Source organism: Bubalus kerabau, chromosome 1, assembly GCF_029407905.1.
Source record: "Bubalus kerabau isolate K-KA32 ecotype Philippines breed swamp buffalo chromosome 1, PCC_UOA_SB_1v2, whole genome shotgun sequence".
Classification (NCBI taxonomy): Eukaryota; Metazoa; Chordata; class Mammalia; order Artiodactyla; family Bovidae; genus Bubalus; species Bubalus kerabau.
Window position 1 is genome coordinate 195,134,900 of NC_073624.1, and position 23,792 is coordinate 195,158,691.

A 23,792-nucleotide genomic window follows, 5' to 3' on the forward strand; every position below is an offset into this window, starting at 1 on the left:
TAAGTTTCTGTCATTGGCGGTGGTTGTTGTTTAGAAGCTAAGTTGTGTCTGACTCTCTGCAACCCCATGGATTGTAGCTCACCAGGCGCCTCTGTCCCTGGGATTCTCCAGGCAAGAATACTGGAGTTGGCTGCCATTTCCTACTCTAGGGGAACTTCCAGACCCAGGGATCCAACCCACATCTACTGCGTTGGCAGGCGGGTTCTTTACCATCTGAGCCTCCAGGGATGTCCACCTTCTGTTATTGGTACATGTTTTTAAAAGGATCTTTGTTTTATGTATTTCTGTCTGTCCAGCTGCTCCTGCAAGTCTCTGTCTACAGTGTGGGCATAGTGGAGCATTTAAGTCTTGAAATGCAAAGACAGCCTACACTGCCTGAAACTCCAGTCTTGGGTTACTTAGTAGGATTTTAAAGAGCAAAACAATAAAAGAGAGGAGCTTGCATCTTTCTCCTCTGCCTTTGCAACGTAACTATTGTGCCTGGACTCTCGGAAACCACCTGGTCCACCTGGAGTCCCCCAGACTGAGGGAGAAAAAAGGAGGCCTTTTACATTCAAGTGAGAAAACTATGAGATATCTGGCTTTGTCAAAAATTAACTTGTCTAGCTTAAGCTTGTGGATTTAATACAGATCTGTCTTTAGAGTTATCAGCATTAAGTATAATATTTTTCTTGTACCTTAGGTTACTGAAAATCACTAAGTACATATTGTTTCTGTTATCAACTTTGTCAGGAAGGAAAACTGCCCAATATGATTACACTTTTAAGTAGGATAAGAGCTTTTCAGTACTTCTACAGAATTTACTGCAAAGCTCTTGTCCTATTATATTTACTTAAAAGTCCCTCCAGATTTTGGTAACTTAAAACTAAGTTAAGTTAAATGATAGAAATTCACTGAGTTTTCAGGTCATTTTAAGTAAAATGAAATACTGGAACATTAATTGCTAAACAGGTCTACATTTACCTACCTTTGTTTTCTCGTAAGAGGCAAACTAAAGATGCTTGGGTTTATTAGATACATCTTGCACCATATTAAGGAAAGGAACTGTGCTTTGGGAAGACACATGTTTCTGGAGATTATAGGATATTCCAAAGAGGAACTCAAAAGCCTCTTGATGAAAGTGAAAGAGGAGAGTGAAAAAGTTGGCTTAAAGCTCAACATTCAGAAAACGAAGATCATGGCATCTGGTCCCATCACTTCATAGGAAATAGATGGGGAAACAGTGGAAACAGTGTCACAATTTATCTTTTTGGGCTCCAAAATCACTGCAGATGGTGACCGCAGCTATGAAATTAAAAGACGCTTACTCCTTGGAAGGAAAGTTATGACCAACCTAGATAGCATATTCAAAAGCAGAGACATTACTTTGCCAACAAAGGTCCGTCTAGTCAAGGCTATGGTTTTTCCTGTGGTCATGTATGGATGTGAGAGTTGGACTGTGAAGAAAGCTGAGCACCAAAGAATTGATGCTTTTGAACTGTGGTATTGGAGAAGACTCTTGAGAGTCCCTTGGACTGCAAGGAAATCCAACCAGTCCATTCTGAAGGAGATCAGCCCTGGGATTTCTTTGGAAGGAATGATGCTAAAGCTGAAACTCCAGTACTTTGGCCACCTCATGTGAAGGGTTGACTCATTGGAAAAGACTCTGATGCTGGGAGGGATTGGGGGCAGGAGGAGAAGGGGACGACAGAGGATGAGATGGCTGGATGGTATCACCGACTCGATGGATGTGGGTTTGAGTGAACTCCGGGAGTTGGTGATGGACAGGGAGGCCTGGCGTGCTGTGATTCATAGGGTCGCAAAAGAGTCGGACACGACTGAGCGACTGAACTGAACTGAACTGAACTGAATCAGGGAATGCTAATGTCAAAGACACTTCATGGTTGCCACATGGGGCCCCTGGAGCATCCCAAAGAGAGATCCTAAACTAACTGGGTTCCTTTGGGATGTTAAATTACACGGTAAACATTGTTCAAACTCACTGTTGCATGTGTCAGATGGAATCATCAGGGTTTCCCCAGTTTTATCGTGGCTGCCAAACAGATAGGGGGGAGGATTTGGGGTTCTTCTACTTCCTAGTGTCACAGCTTACTCTATGTGAAAAGAAAAAAAAAATCCCCTGTGGTAATATTCCCTGTGGCATTTTTCCACTGTGCCCATCTGCGGTTCTTCCAGGAGTTCCTTTCTATACCTCTAGGATCCGACTCCAGTACTCTTGCCTGGAGAATCCCAGGGAGGGAGGAGCCTGGTGGGCTACAGTCCATGGGGTCGCTGAGAGTCAGACACGACTGAACGACTTCACCTTCACTTTTCACTTTGATGCATTGGAGAAGGAAATGGCAACCCACTCCAGTGTTCTTGCCTGGAGAATCCCAGGGACGGGGCAGCCTGGTGGGCTGCCGTCTGTGGGGTCGCACAGAGTCAGACATAACTGAAGCAACTTAGCAGCACCAGCAGCAGCAGCAGGACCCTCTTTGCTTCAGACTTTGACAGCCCAGACATTGTGACAGATTTCATATTGGACTGGCCACTTACAAGTAGCCAACATCCTAGACTTCACAGATGCTCAATCTCAAGAAACATCTTCAGTGTAGGGAAACTTATTATAGGACAAAATCTTCCTGGTAAATGTTTCCAGACTTCACTTCTAGAAGGGCTTTTTATTGGTTGCAGGTTACTCAACATGCGAGGATCCTCTTCTAAGCCAGAAGAAACATTTCTGCAGTGTATCCTTAAACACTGGAAAATTTTCAAAATAGGCTGAGAAGAGAAAAACTACTTTAACATTGCCTGGCCCTGGCATAAGTTAGGGAATGGAGGCAAATGGCCTGAAAATGGGTCTGTAAACCATAATGTTGTTATTTAGTCCTCAGTTGTGTCCAACTCTTTGAAAGCCCATGCACTGTAGCCCACCCAGGCTCCTCTGTCCATGGGAGGAATTTTCTCCAGGCAAGAATACTGGAGTGGGTTGCCATTTCCTTCTCCAGGGATCTCCAGGGATCTCCAGACCCAGGGATTGAACTCTCATCTCCTGGATTGGCAGGTGGATTCTGTACCACTGAGCCATCAGGGAAGCCCTCTTTTCTGATTAGGAAGGAGAATTGATAGAAACCTACTTTTTATGATCCAAAACACCAACATTCAAACAAATGACCACTTCACCTTGTTTAATATAAAAATGGCAATAACAAATCCTTTCCGTTATTAGGTCTACAGCCTGGGGAGATTATAGGTCCATCAGATTTATAGTCCATGAAGTCCTCCTTGAACCCTCAAAAAATTTCTTTTCTCTGAACCTTTATTGAATTTTATCTGTATCATTTCTACAAGGCCCTTATAACTATCTGCTTTGCTTTGTTTCTTACTTTCTATCAGACTCCCAGGACAAAGACCACAGAAAACATGTTCAGTTCAGTTCAGTTGCTCAGTCGTGTCCGACTCTTTGTGACCCCATGAACTGCAGCATACCAGGCCTCCCTGTCCATCACCAACTCCCGGAGTTCACTCAAACTCATGTCCATTGAGTCGGTGATGCCATCCAGCCATCTCATCCACATGTTAGCAGATACTAAAAAAATGATTTGCTTGATGTGACCTTCCTATTGTGACTTAAAAGAAACCATTAAACCATATGGCAAACCTCACTGAAACTCACTAATTTTGAATGCCCCAGGTAAAACTGAAAACAAAAATATCTGAGAAATATGTAACCTACTCAAAAGACGATTTGAAAGTGCCCATTTACAACCACTTGATTCATAATTTATAAGTCCCTATTTGGTGATGTTGATCTGATTTTATTATACAATCAATACTATGGTCCTTTGACAATGTTTTGTTAATTAAGCTGCCTTCCCTCTAGCCTATCTAAGAGAAAATCTGTGGTAAGAGCAATCCTGGTAAATAAGAAATGACCCCGTCACCTGAAACATGCTAGGTATATGATACTTACCATTTTGCAATTGGATCTTTGCTGTCACAAGATGGGAAAAATAAACTAAGGTTCTCTACATTCAAGCATTCATGGTCCTGTACCAAAACCTCACTATGTGACTCCTATAATCAAAAGCCTGGGAAATCAGAAAACACTTGTAACATCTTAGATGATCCTCTTTCAACCTTCCCCAGCTCTCAGGGACGAAACCAAGCCCCATCTGCATCCCTGGAGCCACCTACTTCTCAGGGTCCTTCTGACCAATCCCAACTTTGCCTCTTTATATCCCTTTATCTCCTCCATCACACCAGGAAGGAGAGACTAATCCCTCTGGGGTAAGGTGTAGAGGAACTTCCTGTCATCCAGGATCAGGTTCAAAGTTCACCCCCACCACTGTCCCACAGGCCTTTATGCCCTTCGTGAAGTAGCTGATGGGAACAGAGCAATTACTGGAGTGCATGTCCCCTTCTCAGTGGGGGACTTAGGAATCTGTAAGGAGAAGTTTGGCAGGTTCTCAGAGAACCCTGACAAGTTTAGGGATGGATTTATCATGCTGGGGTTGACATTCTCTCTCACGTGGCAGGACATCATGGTTATTCTGGCCCACTGCTGTACCCCAGATGAAAAGGAGTGAATACCTAGAAAGGCCAGGAAACACGTACATAGCCTAGCGGCCCCAATCCACACCAAATCTGTTAGGCGGGTGGGGATACAATCCCAGAACATGACCCATATGAGGACTATGAAGGTTGTGTAGGCCAGGCTGGGATGAGGTGTTATATTACTCATCTGTCAGATGGACTGAAAGGTATATGGTGAATTCTGTAAATTATGACAAGGTCCGAGAGATAACACAGTCAAGATGAAAACCCACAGTCTTACTGAGCCAGCAGACAGAGGCCTCCAGCAAGCACACCAATACAGACCCTAAGTCCATAGAGGGGAGGACTCTACAGCTCATGCATTTTATTACCCAGGCTACTCCTAATACCCTGAGAAAATTGCAGGAGTTTGAGGCTGGGCCACAAGTCCCATTGTCACCTTGGTAGAGGAGGCCTTTAAGATCTGTAACAACTGAGACTTCATGGAGAAAGTAAATTAGGTTCAGAAGTTAAGAAAGAAAACACAGCTTTTGGCTGCTTTGATCCACCCACCATCTAGAGAGACAGACCACTAGAAGCCACCTGGGCCCGAACCAACGTGCCTTTTGCCGGAAGGAAGAGCGTGAGAAAGCGGTCTGTCCTGAGCACCCTCCTGTAGGATACCTGAGGGGCAACACTGACTGCCCCCGTTCCTTGCAAGTCTCTTGGATGAGAGAGTCCCGCACACTCACTGACGGGGCCCAACTGCCTGCCTGGTTCCAGATCCCACTCAATCCATCCTCGTTACTCCTGGGAGCCTCAGGTCACCCTCTGTGTGGCCATAAGAAAACTGAGTTTCTTGTAGATACTGGAGCTGCCTGCTCTGTTCTGACTTGGCCAGCCAACCCCCTCTCCAACTGTGATTGTACTGTGACAGGAGCCAGTGGACAGCCAAAGGTAGGGCCATCTCCCAGTGCCTATGGTGCCGGGCCCACTATTATTACTCACTCCTTTTGTATATGCCAGAATGCCCTGTATCCCTCCTTGGAAGAGATTTGCTAAATAATGAGGAGCTAGGGATTCCCAGGTGACTCAGACAGCAAAGAACCTGCCTGCAATGCAGGAGACCCGAGTTTGATCCCTGGGTCTGGAAGATCCCCTGGAAAAGGAAATGACAATCCACTCCAGTATTCTTGCCTGGAGAATCACATGGACAGAGGAGCCTGGCAGGTTACAGAACGTGGAGTCGCAAAGAGGCAGACATGACTGAGTGACTAACACTTGTACTTTATGTAGTTTTAGAACAGGGTGAAGTCCAAGGAAATAGAGAATTCAGAGAATGCATCAATTAGTAGCCCCAAATACCCACCTGCTGGTCATCAAAATATTCTACAAGACATCCCCCAAGAAATGAGGAAATGAGTAGATCCTACAGTTTGGGATACCTCAGTACCAGGAAGGGCAAAATGTATTCCCCCAATAAAAATAAGGTTAAAACCTCAGGGAAATACCCCTGGAAAAGACAATATCCCTTAAAGCCTGAGGCCCTGAGGGAAATCCAACTAGTGCTCACCGAATTCTAAAACACAGACTCATTAGGCCCTGCCAATCTCTTGCAACACTCAGATCCTTCCCATTCAGAAGCGTAATAGGGAGTGTTGGTTTATGAACAGTGAATGAGGCAGGCATCACTATTTACCCAAACCCACACCCAAGTACCCGGGAGTTCTCAGCATTTCTGTTTGAACCTCAAAGATGTCTTTTTTTTTTTTTTCTATATTCCTCTATATCCAGACCCTCAATATATCTTTTTGCCTTCGAATGGAGGGGCTCTGACACCCAGGAGGCTACCAAGTATACCTGGACAGTGTTTCCACTGGGTTTTGGGGACAGTCCCCAGCTATTTGGAACTGAGGGAATGGAGTCTTGAGAAGGGAATTATGCTACAATATGTTGATGATTTATTGATAAGCAGTGAGGCCAAACAAGATTAGCATAAAAGTACTGTTAGGGTCCTAAATTTGCTGGCAGAAAGGGGATATAAAGTGTCTCCAACCAAGGCTCAAATCTCACAGCAATGGATTCAATATTTAGGATTTGTTCTGACCCCAGGGGCACGAGCCCTGACCACAGATGGAAATACAGCCATTAGTGCAACCATCTCCAACCACAGAGGCAACTCCGAGTTTTTCTCCGGTTGACTGGGCTCTCTCGTATCTGAGAGATTCCAAATTATGGCCTTATAAGCAAAACCCCTGTGCGTGCATGCTCAGTTTCTCAGTAGAGTTCGGCTCTTTGTGATCCTATGGACTATAGCCTGCCAGGCTCCTCTGTCCATGGGATTTTCCAGGCAAGACTACTGGATTAGGTTGCATTTCCTCCTACAGAGGATCTTCCCAACCCAGGGATCAAACCTGTGTCTCCTGTGTCCCCTGCATTAGCAGGTGGATTCTTTACCACCGAACCACCTGGGAAGTCCCAAACTTTTCTATGAGGCTCTTAAGTGAGAAGAAAGGGAACCCCTTCAATGGAATACGGAATACCGGCGGGCCTTTGAGACTCTAAATACTGAGCTGAGTAGAACACCAGCATTGGGACTTTCAAATTTGGACAGCCTTTCACTCTATACATTCACAAGAGGTCAGGAATAACACTAGGAGTCCCCAAAAATGGGACAAATCAGAGACCAATAACTTGCTTTCCAAAACAACTGGATTCAGTAGCCCTGGGATGGGCAAGCTGCCTGTAGGGAGGAGAAATCATCAGTTCAGTTCAGGTCAGTCCCTCAGTTGTGTCCGTCTCTTTGCGACCCCATGGACTGCAGCACGCCAGGCTTCCCTGTCCATTACTAACTCCCAGAGCTTACTCAAACTCATGTCCATTGAGTCGGTGAGGCCATCCAACCATCACATCCTTTGTTGTCTCCTTCTCCTCCTGCCTTAGATCTTTCCCAGCATCAGAATCTTTTCCAATGAGTCAGTTATTCACATCAGGAGGCCAAAGTATTGGAGTTTCAGCTTCAGCATCAGCCCTTTCAATGAATATTTAGGACTGATTTCCTTTAGGATGGACTGGTTGGATCTCCTTGCAGTCCAAGGGACTCTCAAGAGTCTTCTCCAACACCACAGTTCAAAACCATCAATTCTTCAGTGCTCAGCTGAATTTATAGTCCAATTCTCACATCCATACATGACTACTGGAAAAACCATAGCTTTGACTGAGTGAAGTCGCTCAGTCGTGTCCAACTCTTTGCGATCCCATGGACTGTAGCCTACCAGGCTCCCTCTGTCCATGGGATTTTCCAGGCAATAGTCCTGGAGTGGATTGCCATTTCCTTCTCCAGGGGATCTTCCCAACCCAGGGATCAAACCCGGGTCTCCCGCATTGTAGACAGATGCTTTACCATCTGATCCACCAGGGATGGACTTATTTTGGCAAAGTAATGTCTCTGATGTCTAGGTTGGTCATAGCTTTTCTTCCAAGAGGCAAGCGTCTTTAATTTCATGGCTGCAGTCACCATCTGCAGTGATTTTGAAGCCCAAAAAATAAAGTCTGTCACTGTTTCTATTGTTTCCCTATCTATCTGCCATGAAGTGATGGGACCGGATGTCATGATTTTCATTTTCTGAATGTTGATTTTTAAGCCAACTTTTTCACTCTCCTCTTTCACTTTCATTAACAGGCTCTTTAGTTCTTCTTTGCTTTCTGCCATAAGTATGGTGTCATCTGCATATATGAGGTTATTGATATTTCTCCCAGCAATCTTGATTCCAGCTTGTGCTTTATCCAGCCTGGCATTTCTCATGATGTACTCTGCATATAAGTTAAATAATCAGGGTGACAATATATAGCCCTGACATATTCCTTTCCTGATTTGGAACCAATCTGTTATTCTATGTCCAGTTCTAACTGTCGCTTCTTGACCTGAATACAGATTTCTCAGGAGGCAGGCCAGGTGTTCTGGTATTCTCATCTCTTGAATTTTCCACAGTGTGTTGTGAGCCACACAGTCAAAGGCTTTGGTGTAGTCAATAAAGAAGAAGTAGATGTTTTCTGGAACTCTCTTGCTTTTTCAATGATACAGTGGATGTTGGCAATTTGATCTTTGGTTCCTCTGACTTTTCTAAATCCAGCTTGAACATTTGGAAGTTCGTGGTTCATGTACTGCTTAAGCCTGGCTTGGAGAATTTTGAGCATTACCTTGCTAGCATATGAGATGAGTGCAATTGTGTGGCAGTTTGAACAGTTTTTGGCATTGCCCTTCTTTGGGATTAGAATGAAAACTGACCTTTTCCAGTCCTGTGGCCACTGCTGAGTTTTCCAAATTTTCTGGTGTATGGAGTGCAACACTTTCACAGCATCATCTTTTAGGATATGAAATAGCTCAACTGGAATTCTATCACCTCCACTAGCTTTGTTCACAGTGATGCTTCCTAAGGCCCACTTTACTTCACATTCCAGGATGTCTGGCTCTAGGTGAGAGATCAAACCATCGTGGTTATCTGGGGTCATGAAGATCTTTTCTGTATAGTTCTTCTATGTATTCTTGCCACCTCTTCTTAGTATCTTCTGTTTCTGTTAGATCCATATACCATTTCTGTCCTTTATTGTGCCCATCTTTGCATGAAAAGTTCCCTTGGTATCTCTAATTTTCTTGAAGAGATCTGTGGTCTTTCCAATTCTTTTGTTTTCCTCTATTTCTTTGCACTGATCACTGAGAAAGGCTTTCTTATCTCTCCTTGCTATTCTTTGGAACTCTGCAATCAAATGGGTTATTTTCCCTTTTCTCCTTTGCCTTTAGCTTCTCTTCTTTTCTCAGCTATTTGTAAGACCTCCTCAGTCAACCATTTTGCTTTTTTGCCTTTTTCTTGGGGATGGTTTTGATCACTGCCTCCTGCACAATGTCATGAACCTCTGGGACTAAACAAGATGGCAGAGTAGAAGGACATGCACTCATCTTCTCCTGTGAGAACTCCAAAATTACAACTCATTGTCTAACAACTGTTGACAGGAGAATGTTGGATCCCACCAAAAGAGATACCCCATGTCTGAGGGCAAAGGAGAAGCCCCAGCAAGACAGTAGGAGGCACAAAATCTCATTTAGAATCAAATCCCATACCCACCAGAGACACTCAGAGGGCTCAAACAAAACCTTTTGTGCACCAGGAGACCCCACAGAGACTGAGTCTGAGCATTACCTGTGGAGGTATGGGTCAGCGTGGCCTGTTGTGGGGTCAGGGGCTCTGGGTGCAGCAGACCTGAGCATGGCATAAGCCCTTTTGGAGGAGGTCACCATTAACCCCACCATAGAGCCGCCAGAATGTACACAGGACTGGGGAAACAGGCTCTTGGAGGGCACAAACAAAACCTTGTGCACACCAGGACCCAGGAGAAAGGAGCAGTGACCCCCACAAGAGACTGACCCCGACTTGCCCGTGAGTGTCCAGGAGTTTCCAGTGTAGGCCCCCCAGGTTGGTAGGTGCCCAATATGCTACTGGAGAACAGTGGAGAAATACACTCCAGAAAGAATGAAGAGATGGAGCCAAAAGAAAAACAACACCCAGTTGTGGATGTGACTGGTGATGTGACTGGCAGAAGCATGGGTCAGCGGTGGTCTGCTGCAGGGTCAGGAGCACTGTGTGTGGCAGTACATGCATGGACCTTTTGAAGGAGGTCACCATTATCTTCATTACCTCCACCATAGTTTGGCATCAAGTTAAACAACAGGGAGGGAACACAGCCCTGCACCGCAACAGAAAATTGGGTTAAAGATTTACTGAGCATAGCCCTACTGATCAGAACAAGACCCAGTTTCCCCCACAGTCAGTCTCTCCCATCAGGAAGCTTCCATAAGCCTCTTATCCTTATCCATCAGAGGGAAGACAGAATGAAAACCACAATTACAGAAAACTAATTAAACTGATCACATGGACCACAACCTTGTCTAATTCAATGAAACTATGAGCCATGCAGTGTAGGGCCACCCAAGATGAACAGGTCATGGTGGAGAGTTCTGACAAAACGTGGTCCACTGGAGAAGGGAATGGCAAACCACTTCAGTATTCTTGCCTTGAGAACCCCATGAGCAGTATGAAAAGGAAAAAAGACAGGACACTGAAAGATGAACTCCCCAGGTTGGCAGGTGCCCAATATGCTACTGGAGAACAGTAGAGAAATAACTTCAGAAAGAATGAAGAGACAGAGCTAAAGCAAAAACAACACCCAGTTGTGGATGTGACTGGTGATTGAAGTAAAAGGTTGTTGCTGAGCTGTGAAAGACACCGGGATTCTTGGCCTCTGAAGGAGAGGAATTCAATCTGGGACCAGTGACGAGGCTTGATGGCTCAGAACTTTTGTGTAATAAAGTTTTATTAAAGTATAATAGAGATAGAGAAAGCTTCTGACATAGACATCAGAAGGGGGCATCAGAAAGAGTGTCCCCCTGCTAGTCTTTGCTACTGCTACTGCTAAGTCACTTCAGTCGTGTCCGACTCTGTGCAACCCCATAGACTGCAGCCCACCAGGCTCCCTGGTCCCTGGGATTCTCCAGGCAAGAACACTGGAGTGGGTTGCCATTTCCTTCTCCAATGCATGAAAGTGAAAAGTGAAAGTGAAGTCGCTCAGTCGTGTCTGACCCTCAGTGACCCCATGGACTGCAGCCTACCAGGCTCCTCCGTCCATGGGATTTTCCAGCAAAGAGTACTGGAGTGGGGTGCCATTGCCAGATGTTATATAGCTACTAGCAGTCTGCTAATTGGAGAAAGGAAATGTCTCAAAACTCAGAGACTGGCATCAGGCCCCTCACCCGTAACATGCACTTTGAGATAACATTGACCCAAGGTGAGTTGTCCAGGGCCATGAAATGATTGACATGAATCTTGAAGAAAGGCAGGTTTCCAAGCAAATACAGGCTCATTCACATAGCTTAAGAGAACATTTGCATGAGTAAAACATACTGGTTTGTTAAGTGGATTCTGCGTCTTAGGTGGAACCCACTTGAAGACAGAATCTAAGGTAAATACATAGTTCATTAGCATAGCTTAAGATGAACATTTCCATAAGAAAAATACATTGGTTGGCTCAAGGTTTGAGAAAAGTTCAGTTCAGGTGGAACTAGGTGTCATCATGGCAACACAGAATTTTAAAACAAACCTCTTTTTATATTTGTATAGAAAAGGGGAAAATATCTAATGCTTGTAGTTTGTTTCCTCCTGCCGCTTAAGAGAGAGAGAAAAAATGTCTGACACTTGCAGCCTATTTCCTCCATTTGGAGACCCCTGTCCTTCCTGCTTGTTACCCTCTCAAAAGTAAAGCTCAGTGCTGTAAGAAACAACATTGCATAGGAATCTGGAATGTTAGGTCCATGAATCAAGGTAAATTGGAAGTGGTCAAACAGGAGATGAAAAGAGTGAACACTGACATTTTAGGAGTCAGTGAACTAAAATGGACTAGAATGGGTGAATTTAATTTAGATGACCATTATATCTACTGCTGTGGGCAAGAATCCCTTAGAAGAAATGGAGTAGCCATCATGGTCAACAAAAGAGTCCGAAATGCAGTACTTGTGTTAGGTAGTTAGATTAGGAAAAAGGAGTCCAAAATGGCAGTGGCTAAAAGACAAAGGGAAAAGCCCAAGGAAATAGAACAAAGGAAGGTCCGAGGACTGGAGTGAGAACCTCAGGTAAAACAAACAGCCCTCCTGGCTAGCCCGATTTACATAGGGCAGGCTCAGGGAGAGGAGAAAAGACATATAAAAAGAGGAGCCAAAATTGGGCCTGGGGACTTCTCTTCTCCTCGTGCCTTTTGGGTCAGCCCACCCTCATGCCTCAAGTATGTATTTTCCTTTGCTTGCCAATAAAACTGAGCTATAACCCTGGTCCATCTGACGCTTCAAATTTTTGCTGTGGTGAGACAGAACTGAGGAAATTACACACTCCCTCAACACTTGGATGCAATCTCAAAAACAACAGAATGATCTCTGTTCATTTCTAAGGCAAACCACTAAATATCAAAATAATACAAGTCTATGCCCCAACCAGTAATGCTGAAGAAGCTGAAGTTGAACAGTTCTATGAAGACCTACCTGACCACCTGACCTGCCCTTTCAAAAACCTGTATGCAGGTCAGGAAGCAACAGTTAGAACTGGACATGGAACAACAGACTGGTTCCTAATTGGGAAAGGAGTATGTCAAGGCTGTATATTGTCACCCTGCTTATTTAACTTATATGCAGAGTATATCATGAGCAATGCCAGACTAGATGAAGCACAAAAGGAATCAAGATTGCCAGGGGAAATATCAATAACTTCAGAAATGCAGATGATATCACCTTTATGGCAGAAAGTGAAAAAGAACTAGAGAGCCTCTTGATGAAAGTGAAAGAGGAGAGGGAAAATTTTGGCTTAAAACTCAACATTCAGAAAACTAAGATCATGGCATCTAGTCCCATCACTTCATTGAAAATAGATGGGGAAACAATGGAAACAGTGACTGACTTTATTTTTGGGGGCTCCAAAATCACTGCAGATGGTGATTGCAGCCATGAAATTAAAAGACGTTTGCTCCTCAGAAGAAAAGTTATGACTAACCTAGACAGCATATTAAAAAGCAGAGACATTATTTTGCCAACAAAGGTCCATCAAGTCAAAGTTATGGTTTTTCTAGTAATCATGTGTGGATGTGAGAGTTGGACTAAAAAGAAAGCTGAGCACTAAAGAAGTAATGCTTTTGAACTGTAGTGTTGGAGAAGACTCTTCAGAGTCCCTTGGACTGCATGGAGATCCAACCAGTCCATTCTAAAGGACATCAACCCTGCATTCATTGGAAGAACTGATGCTGAAGCTGAAACTCCAATTCTTTGGCCTCCTGATGTGAAGAACTGACTCATTGGAAAAGACCCTGATGCTGGGAAAGATGGAAGGCGGGAGAAAGGGACCACAGAGGATGAGATGGTTGGATGGTATCACTGACTCAATGGACACGAATTTGAGTAAAGTCTGGGAGTTGGTGATGGACAGAGAGGCCTGGCATGCTGCAGTCTATGGGGTTGCAAAGAATTGAACATGACTGAGCTACTGAACTGAACTGATGAAGACCTACAAGACCTTCTAGAACTAGCACCCAAAAAAGATGTCCTTTTCATTATAGGGGACTGGAATGCAAAAGTAGGAAGTCAAGAGATACCTGGAGTAACAGGTAAATTTGACCTTGGAGTACAAAACAAAGCAGGGCAAAGGCTAATAGAGTTTTGCCAAGAGAACACACTGGTCATAGCAAACACCCTCTTCCAACACAAGAGAAGATTCTACACATGGACATTACCAGATTGTCAACACCAAAATCAGATTGATTATATTCTTTGCAGCCAAAGATGGAGAAGCTCTATATAGTCAGCAAAAACAAGACTGGGAGCTGACTGTGGCTGAGATCATGAACTCCTTATTGCCAAATTCGGACTTAAATTGAAGAAAGTAGGGAAAAGCCCTAGACCATTTAGGTATGACCTAAATCAAATCCCTTATGATTATACAGTGGAAGTGACAAATAGATTCAAGGGATTAGATCTGATAGAGTGCCTGAAGAACTATGGGTAGAGGTTCATAACATTGTACAGGAACAACCCTATCCCTATAGGTTAATGAGGCTTCCAAGCTCACCCTAGGACAACACTTAGATGGGTTAACTCTTCAGTGGTACAATCTGTGCTGAAGTCAAAGGACATCATTGACTGGCTGAAGAAAGGTTAACAAGATATCAGGCCCTCCTAATGGACACCCCCAAATGACCTTAAAGGTATACCAACTCAACTCTGCTTCCAGTGGTTGAGAGTAGAGACAGCACAACAGTATATACACACCACAGAACAAACTTATTCCAGCTGATCTGATCTTCTAGATGAACCTCTTCACAGTCCTGAGGTCGAATGATTTCCTGATGGGACCAGCTTTATAGAAATGGTAACCCAAAGGGCGGGGTATGTATGCCTTAGTTCGTCTAGATGAACTCACAGAAGCCAGGGCCCTGCCACCCCAGACATCAAAGACCAAACTAATTGCATTAATGAGAGCTTTGCAAGCAGGGAGGGATAAGAAATTAAATTTTTACTAAGTATGGGTTCCATATGCTACATGTTCATGCTGCCATTTGCAAAGAAGGAGGCATGTTAGCTGCTAGAAATTCCCCCACCCCCGAAACATAAAGATGTGATTCTCGATCTTTTAGAAGGAGAGCAGCTCCTGACCCAGGCAGCAGTAGTCCAGCTGGAGGGGCCATCAGAGGGATGGATGTTCTGTGAGCCAAGGAAGTAGCAAAACTGATTAGATTACAAAACAGGCAGCTCCTCTGCAGGAACCTGAACAAGTTATGGTTCTGGTGGTTGGCTCCCCCAGCCTCCCCAGTACTCCCCACAGGAACAAGAACATGCTGAGAAATGGGGCTATGAGAAGGGAAGCACATGTTGATATAAAAAGGAAGGGAAGTTTCTAATTCCTGATTCCAACAATGGAAACTAAGAGCTTACATGATACCACCCCTTAATGGGAGGGATGCACTATGGGACTCAGTGCAAAAGGCTTTTTTCAGGGAAGGGACTTAAAAGAACACTAAAATAAGTGACACTTGCCTGTGACTTATGAGCCCATAATAATTCACAAGCCAATCCGATCTCTCCCTTGTTACTCAGGCCACTTCAATACCGAGGGACATATCTCAAGGAAGACTGGCAGTTCGATTTCACCCAAATGCCCTCATGATCAGAGTATAAATACCTTCTGGTGTTTATTGATACTTTCACAGAATGGGTTGTAGCCTTCTACATCCGATCTGAAAAGGCCATGGAAGTCGGTTAAGTCCCTTTTAAAGAAAAGAATTGCTCAGTTTGGACTTTCAAAGTCCCTCTGGAGTGATAACTGGTCCTATGGCCAAAAATCACACAGGGGCTCACAATGACGCTAGGGATAAACTACAAGCTACATACCTCTTGGCATCCTCCTCCCTCTCCCGACCATGACAGGTAAAAAAATAAACCATACTTTAAAGAAAACCTTAGCAAAGCTCTGCCAAGAACCTGTCGAACCTGGGACCAACTTGTTTTCTATTGCGCTCCTCAGGGTCTGTGTAGCCCCAAGGAATGGTCTGAGGCTCAGCACATTTAAAATGACCTATGAGAGGCCTTTTTACTACTGACATTGCATTAAAGAAGGAAGTGAACCAGACCCTGAGGTTTATTATTAATCTAGGACAAGTTCAGAAGGCAATCTAGGACTATGCCCACAAAGCACTGCCAGCTCCCATTAAAAATACAGAGGAAGGAACAGTTCACAAATAAACCCTGGGGACCAAGTTCTTCTTAAAACCTGGAAAGAGGCTCCCCTGAAGACCAACCATTGCCAAAATGGAAGAGTCCTTGTAAAGTAATTTTGACCACATTCGCTGCTGTCAAACCGCAAGGATACCTAGTTGGGTACATTTGTCCAGACTAAAGCTTTTACCTCCAGAAACCCCACAGGTCACAACAGAGGAAAATATACATCTGTGAGCCAGTGGAAAACCTGAGATGCCTATCCAAAAGACAGGCACCATCAAAAGGTAGTTCGTGTGATGCCTAATACTACCTGCTGCCCCTGGATCAATGCAACAGGACAGGCACAAGTTAATATTAAGGAAATAAATGCCTGCACAGAGTGGCTTCACAATTTTGGCAGAGGCAATATTGCCTCCACTGGTGGACCAAGATGGACTTCCCTGGTGGCTCAGATGGTAAAGCATCTGCCTACGATGCGGGAGACCCAGGTTCGATCCCTGGGTTGGGAAGATCCTCTGGAGAAGGAAATGGCAACCCACTCCAGTACTCTTGCCTGGAAAATCTCACGGACGGAGGAGCATTGTAGGCTACAGTCCATGGGGTCGCAAAGAGTCGGACACGACTGAGTGACTCCACTTTCCCAAAGTTAATCTGGTTCCTTCCCTTTCTAGGCTCTTTAATGGGTATTATTGTTCTTCCCTTGTTTGTTTCAACTTCTGGTTAGGTTTGTGTCTTCTAGGCTCTAACAGTTTGAAGTAAGGCTCACTCACGATGGCTCAAGCTATTAAACCCATTCCAGGGGTGGCCCAGGTCCCTACAGTTCTTTGGAATAATCAACAGGAAACTTCTATACCTCTAGGGTAGGTTAAGATCTGCAGCCCCTGTCCAACAGAAAGAAGTTTCAGAAGAGACCTTCAGCCCCTTACCCCTTAAGAATAACGGTGTAGCATCTCTCAGTGGGGAATGAGACAGGCTGGAACCTGGGACCCTTTGCTGCAATGCTTGCACCTGGACAAACATCTCCATGAACAACAAAATACAAAGAAACTATAAGGGACTAAAAATAACTGCATGCCTTAAAAGTTGGGGAAAATTATGGACAAGATAAAAAAAAAAGACCAAAAAACCTAACTGCTACTTCTGAAGAGCCAGGAACGAAAGTTGGGTCAGGAGCAAAGCAGGGTACTAGGCATGCCCCCTGCACACACCACCACAAAGGGGTGGGCAAGTCACCTAACCCACCCCTCTGACCCAACACCTGAAAACACCCCAACCCTCATTCCATATAAGGAACCGGCTTACCACCCACTCAGTGAGTGAGTGACCAAGAGGGAACCTGTTACTTGTTTTCAACCCCTGCCTCCCAACAGCTGTAGGTACTCCAATAAAACCTTGCCAGAATGCCTCCTCTGGCCTCTGATCAATTTCTATTAATTAAGGAGGCCAAGAACCCTGGTCAGTAACACATGCATGCACACACACATATGCATACACACCTTGGAGCTATTTCCACATCATTCGTTTCTGCTACTTCATTTATAAAGAGCTATATATATTGATACTTCCATTGAATGGATTAGATTGCCAATAATTTCTTTAACTTGTGCCAATTCCTAAACATTTAGTTCATTTCAATCTTCTGCTAATATCAGCAATGCTATATTGATTCTACTTGGATACATGCCATTTTACACATCATAAAGCATGCTACTGCTACTGCTGCTAAGTTGCTTCAGTCGTGTCCGACTCTGTGTGACCCCATGGATTGCAGCCCACCAGGCTCCGCCATCCCTGGGATTCTCCAGGCAAGAACACTGGAGTGGGTTGCCATTTCCTTCTCCAGTGCATGAAAGTGAAAAGTGAAAGTGAAGTCGCTCAGTCATGTCCGACTCTTAGCGACCTCATGGACTGCAGCCTACCAGGCTCCTCCGTCCATGGGATTTTCCAGGCAAGAGTACAGGAGTGGGGTGCCATTCCCAAAAGTAGAGTTACTTAATCAAAGGATATGTTTTTGGAATTTTGATAAATATTGTCAAATTGCTCTTCATTGGGGATGTTTTGATTTATACCCTCATCAGTAAGGTATGAGGCCTGCTTCTCTACTTCTTCTTCAACTAAGGTTTGTTATCAAATATTTGAATCTTTGCTGATTTACAGGTGGAAAAAATATTCCTTTGCATTTATCTTATGAAGAGTGAGATTAAGCATTTTTGTTTGTATTTCTTTTGATGTGATCTCTGGTTTACATTATATTATTGACTTTATAATTAGTTTATAGGCAGTCTTCATACAGTAAAGAAATTAGGCATTTATATATAATACATATCGCAAATATTTTGTCTTCTTCGTAATTTGGGCTTTGACTTTGTGTGTGTGTGTGTGTGTGTGGCCGTGCAGAAATTTTTTATCTTTCTCATATCAAATTACTAGATCTTTATGATCAGTTCTTCTATACTACAACAAAACTCAGATGATAAATTTTAATTGAGATCCTATCAAGTAGATTGCATTAAACACAACTGACATCTTTATAATGCTGTCTTGTCAAAACAGTCTTTATGTACCCTGATAAAAAATTAGAACTTAAATATTTCTTCATAAGTTTTTCTTAAGTATTTTATATTTTTCCTGCCATTTTCAATAGGGTCTTTTCTTCTATTGAATTTTCAAATGGATTATTGCTTTTATATAAGAAGGCTACTTATTTCATCATTTTAATTTTTTTACCAGTTGTCTTATTGAATTGATTTGCATCCAATAGCCAATGAATTCATTTGCTTTTGTTAACCAATTATTTATAATATTTACACTTCTTATTCATATAATTTTTTTAATTGACTAAGATTTTGTGTCCTAAAACATATCCAATTAGCTCCAATTTTTAATGTATATGTAAAGAGAATATGAAGTAATGGAACTTAATTCCATGCAAAACACTTTTACCTACCTATTGCTTATATTATCTATATATTCCATTGACAAAATTATTAATTTGCTATTTTATGAACTGAGATATTGGAATTAAAATCTCCTATATTTAAAGTATCCATAATCAGCATATAGTTGGGTCTTGCTTTTTACCCACTCTGATATAATTTTTTATTAATTGGCTTATTTTTTTTACATTTTAATTTTTTTGTCTGCCACCTTTTTTTCTGGCTTCTGTGATTTTAATTGACCTTTTTATATGATTCTATTTTTTCTCTTTTCTCAATATATAAACAATAACTTAATTTTTTGGTAATGGTTACCAACAACACAAGAGCTGACTCTACACATGGATATCACCAGATGGTCAATACCAAGATCAACTGATTATATTCTTTACAGTCAAAGATGGATAAGCTATATTCAGTGAGCAAAAAGAAAAAAAAAAACAAAAAAACCCTGGAGCTGACTGTGGCTCAGATCATCAGTTCCTTATTGCAAAATTCAGGCTCAAAGAAGGATATTTGGCCATTAGGTCTAAATCCATTAGGCCATTCAGGTATAAATCAAATGCCTTATACAGTGGAGCTGACAAATAGATTTAAGGGACCAGATCTAGTAAACAGAGTGCCTGAGAAACAATGGACAGAGGTTCATAACATTGTACAGGAGGCAGTGACCAAAACCATCCCAAGGAAAAGAAATGTAAGAAGGCAAAGTGGTTGTCTGAGGATGCCTTACAAATAGCTGAAGAAAGAGAAGTGAAAGGCAAAAGAGAAAGGGAAAGATATACCCAACTGAATGCAGAGAACAGCAAGGAGAGATAAGAAAGCCTTCTCAAGTGAACAATGCAAAGGAATAAAGGAAAACAATAGAATGGGAAAGACTAGAGATATCTTCAAGAATATTAGAGATACCAAGGGAACTTTTCAAGCAAAGATGGGCACAATAAAGGACAGAAATAGTATATGGACCTAACAGAAGTACAAGAGATTAAGAACAGGTGGCAAGAATACACAGAAGAATTGCACACAAAAAAACTCAATGACCCAGATAACCATGATGGTGTGATCACTCACCTAGATCCAGACATCCTGGAGTGTGAGTCAAGTGGGCCTTAGGAAGCATTATTATGAACAAAGCCAGTGGAGGTGATGGAATTCCAGCTGAACTATTTTAAATTCTAAAAGCTGATGCTGTTAAAGTGCTACACTCAATATGCCAGCAAATTTGGAAAACTCAGCAGTGGCCACAGGACTGGGAAAAGTCAATTTTCATTCCAATCCCAAAGAGAGGCAATCAGTGCCAAAGAATGTTCAAATTACCATACAATTGCACTTATTTCACAGGCTAGCAAGGTTATACTCAAAATCCTTCAATCCAACCGCTTCAGCAGTACATAAACCAAGAACTTCCAGATGTATAAGCTGGATTTAGCAAAGGCAGAGGAACCAGAGATCAAATTGCCAACATCCACTGGATCATAGCAAAAGCAAGGGAATTCCAGAAAACATCAACTTCTGCTTCATTGACTATGGTAAAGCCTTTGACTGGGTGGATCACAACAAACTGTGGACAATTCTTAAGGACATGGGAATCCAGACCATCTTACCTGTCTCCTGAGAAACCTGTATGCAGGACAAGAGGCAACAGTTAGGACTGAACATTGAAAAATGGACTGGTCAAAACTGGGAAAGAGTACATCAAGGCTATATATTGTTACTTTGCTTATTTAACTTATACGCAGATTACATCCTTCAAAATGCTGAACTGGATGAAGCACAGGCTGGAATTAAGATTTCAAGGAGAAATATCAACAACCTCTGATATGCAGATGATACCAGTTTAATGGCAGAAAGTGAAGAAGAACTAAAGAGCCTCTTGATGAATGTGAAAGAGGAAAGTGAAAAAGCTGGCTTAAAATACAACATTCAAAAATGAAGATCATGGCACGTGGTCCCATCACTTCATGGCAAATAGATGAGAAAAAAGTGGAAACTGGCAGATTTCATTTTCTTGGGCTCCAAAATCACTGCAGATGGTGACTGCAGCCATGAATTTAAAAGAGGCTAGCTTCTTGGAAGGAAAGCTATGACAAACCTAGACTGCATATTAAAAAGCAGAGACATCATTTTACTGACAAAGGCCTATATTCTCAAAACTATGGTTTTTACCAGTAGTTATGTACAGATGTGAGAGCTGGACCATAAAAAAGACTGAGCACTGAAGAACTGGTGCTTTCAAACTGTGGTGCTGGAGAAGACTTTCGAGAATCCCTTAGACAGCAAGAAGATCAAACCAATTCTAAAGGACATAACCCTGAATATTCATTGGAAAGGCTGATGCTGAAGCTGAAGCGCCAATACTTTGGCCACCTAATGTGAAGAGCCAACTCTCTGGAAAAGACCCTGAAGCTGGGAAAGTCTGAGGGCAAGAAGAGAAGGGGGCGACAGAGGATGACATCACTGATTCAGTGGACATGAGTTTGAGCAAACTCAGGGAAATAGTGAAGGTCAAGAAAGCCTGGCATGAGGTCTCAAAGAATTGGACACAACTTAGTGACTGAACAACACTAGAGTTAGCAATTTACAACTAATCTAAGCCCACTTTTAGATAACATTATATCACTTTACTTTCTCTAATGCTCTTCCTCTCTTTATGTAGATCAGTGTTCCTAATATACATTATTTTGTTTCAGAAAAAGAATATCTTTTAACCTTTCTTGCTAGGCAGCCTACTGACAGGAAATTCCTTCAATTTCTATTTGCTGAGAAAGTTTTTATTTCTCTTTCACTTTTGAAGAATAATTTTGCAGGGTACAGATTCTAATAGGTAGTTTTTTCTTTCAATGCTTTAAATATTTCACACCATCTCTTTTTTACACATGCTGTTAGCTGCCCTGAGAATATGCAGTTCTTATTTTTCTGTCCTGATTCCAGCTACCAGTAAAGATTTTGTGAGCTAACATGATCACATGAGCACTCTACTTCACAATCTGATCAGAAATACTAGTTATATTTACACCAACATTTGTATTACAGGGGTCCCAGAAGGAGAGGAGAGAAAGGGTCTGAGAACATATTTGAAGATATTATAGCCAAAAACTTCCATAACATGGGAAAGAAAACACTCAAGTCCAGCCACAGCTAGACTCAAGAAAATTATAAATGCGAAAGCTCACCAGCAAAGGTAAACATGAAGTAAAGGTATGAAATCAGCCTCATACAAATATGATGTCAAAACCAATGATCCTTTTTATGGCTGAGTAATATTCCACTGTATATTTGTACCACAACTTCTTTAGTTATTCATCTGCCAAAGGACATCTAGATTGCTTCCATGTCCTAGCTGTTGTAAACAGTGCTATTAAAACTGGGGGTACATGTGTATTTTCAATTATGGTTTTCTCAGGGTATATGCCCAGTAGTGGGATTGCTTGGTCATATCGTAGTTTTATTCCTAGTTTTTTAGGAATCTCCATACTGGAGCTCAACCTACTGCTCTGTGACAACCTAGAGGGGTAGGATAGGGTGGAGAGTGGCTGGGGAGGGTCAAGAGGGAGGGGACATATGTCTATTTGTGGTTGATTCATGTTGTCATGTGGCAGAAGCCAATACAATATTATAAAGCAATTATCCTCCATTTAAAAACAAATACCTCCCCCTCAGCAATTGTGAGAAGAGGAGCATACATATGCAGGATATTGGAAATGCATTTGAAATTAAAAGACCAGCAACTTAAAACAATTTTGTACATATACAGACTGCTGTATCAAAAACTTATGGGAACTACAGATCAAAATTCTACAACAGATATACACACAAAAAAGAAAAAGCAATCCAAACGCAACAGTAAAGTTAGACATCAAATCACAAGAGAGAACAAAAGAGGAAGGGAAGAAAAAGACCTTCAAAAACAAATCTGAAACAACTAACACAATGGCAATAAGAATATACATATCAATAATTACCTTAAATGTAAGTAGATTAAATGCTCCAACCAAAAGAGTGAGATTGGCTCAATGGATACAAAAACAAGTGAAAGTGAAGTCGCTCAGTCGTGTCCGATTCTTTGTGACCCCATGGACTAGAGCCTATCAGGCTCCTCCGACCATGGGATTTTCCAGGCAAGAGTGCTGGAGTGGATTGCCATTTCCTTCCAAGACCTATATAAATGCTATCGGTGAGAGACGCATTTTAGATCTCGGGATACATACAGATTGAAAGTGAGGGGATGGAAAAAGGTCCATGCAAATGAAAATCAAAGCTAGAGTAGCAATACTCATATCAGATAAAATACTTTAAAATAAAGACTGTTATAAGAGACAAAGAAGGACACCACATCATAACCAAAAGGATCAATCCAAGAAAAATATATAACAATTATAAATATATATGCACTCAGTATAGGAGCACCTCAACATATAAGGTAAAGGCTAACAGCCATAAAAGGAGAAATCAACAGTAACACAACTACTTTAACACCAGTTACATCAATGAACAGGTCATCAAGACAGAAAATCATTAAGTAAACACAGGCCTTAAATGACATATTAGACCTAATAAACTTAATTGACATTTATAGAACATTCCATTCCAAAGCAGCAGAATACACTTTCTTCTCAAGTGCACATGGAACATTCTCCAGGATAGAGCATATCTAGGGCCACATATCAAGGCTCAATAAATTTAAGCAAATTGAAATCATATCAAGCATCTTTTCTAACCACATATCAAGGCTCAATAAATTTAAGCAAATTGAAATCATATCAAGCATCTTTTCTAACCACAGGCTATAAAATTAGAAATCGATTACAGGAAAAAATATAGTAAAATCCACAAACACATGGAGGATAAACAACATCTTACTAAACAACCAATGAATCACTGAAGAAATCAAAGAAATAAAAAATTACCTAGAAATAAATGACAATGAAAACATAAAGATACAAAACATATGGGATGCAGGAAAAATACTTCTTAGAGGGAGGTTTTTGGCAATACAATCTTACCTCAGGATACAAGAAACATCTCAAATAAGCAACCTA

At 42.2% G+C, this 23,792-nt stretch overlaps 1 protein-coding gene and 1 non-coding gene across 10 annotated transcripts in view; one reads left to right on the forward strand and one right to left on the reverse strand.

Annotated features, from left to right (window-relative positions):
• Nucleotides 1–23,792, reverse strand: part of PRRC1 (proline rich coiled-coil 1) — a 139,699-nt gene that overhangs the window by 79,177 nt on the left and 36,730 nt on the right. The window lies entirely within an intron of this gene.
• Nucleotides 16,255–16,326, forward strand: TRNAR-ACG (transfer RNA arginine (anticodon ACG)). The gene has a single exon. It is a non-coding gene; the product is annotated as a tRNA-Arg (tRNA).